This window comes from Austrofundulus limnaeus, unplaced genomic scaffold (assembly GCF_001266775.1).
Source record: "Austrofundulus limnaeus strain Quisiro unplaced genomic scaffold, Austrofundulus_limnaeus-1.0 Scaffold754, whole genome shotgun sequence".
NCBI lineage: Eukaryota > Metazoa > Chordata > Actinopteri > Cyprinodontiformes > Rivulidae > Austrofundulus > Austrofundulus limnaeus.
In genome coordinates, this window is record NW_013953156.1 from 114,004 (window position 1) to 115,089 (window position 1,086).

The following is a 1,086-nucleotide window of genomic DNA, read 5'->3' on the forward strand; positions in this document are numbered from 1 at the left end:
TGCAGATTAAGCTGCAAACGGGACTGACGGAAGTCTTCGGTTGTGGTGGTTGACTGTTGCTTCTGAGGTTGCTGCTTGTTGACTGCAGAATTAATGAGAGTTGCAAGTTTCACAAAATCAACACTACTGTATTAAAAATGAAACAGAACCAAAAATAAAAGTGTTTCTGCTATCTTAGTTTGCAGTTTGTAGCCTATTTTGTTTAGATATAAATTAAAACAGTATGAAAATTGAGAAGGCTGATGATGTAAAGTCACGTCCTGCAACTGGAAATTTGAAAACTGTCTTTTGCATTTTTATTTTTGGCACGACACTAAGGTCTCTGCTATTTACAGGTAAGGTGGTCCTGTTGGTGTTATTGTGTCATCCTCAGCTCTTACTGAAGCAGTTCACACGTGTGAAGCTGAGATGAGAACAAGCACCTCCAAATCAGAGTCCGTGGTTTTCAGTCAGAAAAGGTGGGGATTGCTCTCTCCAGGTTAGGGGTGAAGTTCTGCCTTCAGTGGAAGAGTTCAGGTATCAAGTTTTGTTCACAAGTGAGGGAAGAATGCAGCGTGAGATCAACAGATGTATGGTAAAGCTGCAGTATTGTGGACTCTGTACAGGGCTGTTGTGGTGAAGAGGGAGCTGAGCTCTCTGGTTACTGGTTGATCTACTGTCCTATACCCTCACCTATTGTAGCAAACTTTGAACAAGATCGCTACAAGAGATCAAAATTGGTTTTCTCTGCAGGGTAGCCGGACTCACATTCAGAGATGGGGTGAGAAGTTTAGTTATTCAAGAGAGACTCAGAGTAGGGCCGCTGCTCCTCCACATTGAGACGAGCCAATTAAGGTGGTTCAGGCATGTCCAACTGGGAGGAGACCCAGAGGAAGACCCACTGGAGAGACTATGTCTCTTGGCTGGCCTGGGAAAGCCTCGGAGTCCTGCCAGAAGTGCTGGATGAGGAAAGAGAGGTCTGGGCTTCCCTGCTCAAGCTGCTGCCCCATGAACAGATTCCAGATCAAGCAGTAGACGGTGGATGGATGGATGGATGGATGGATGGATGGATGGATGGATGGATGGATGGATGGATGGATGGATGGA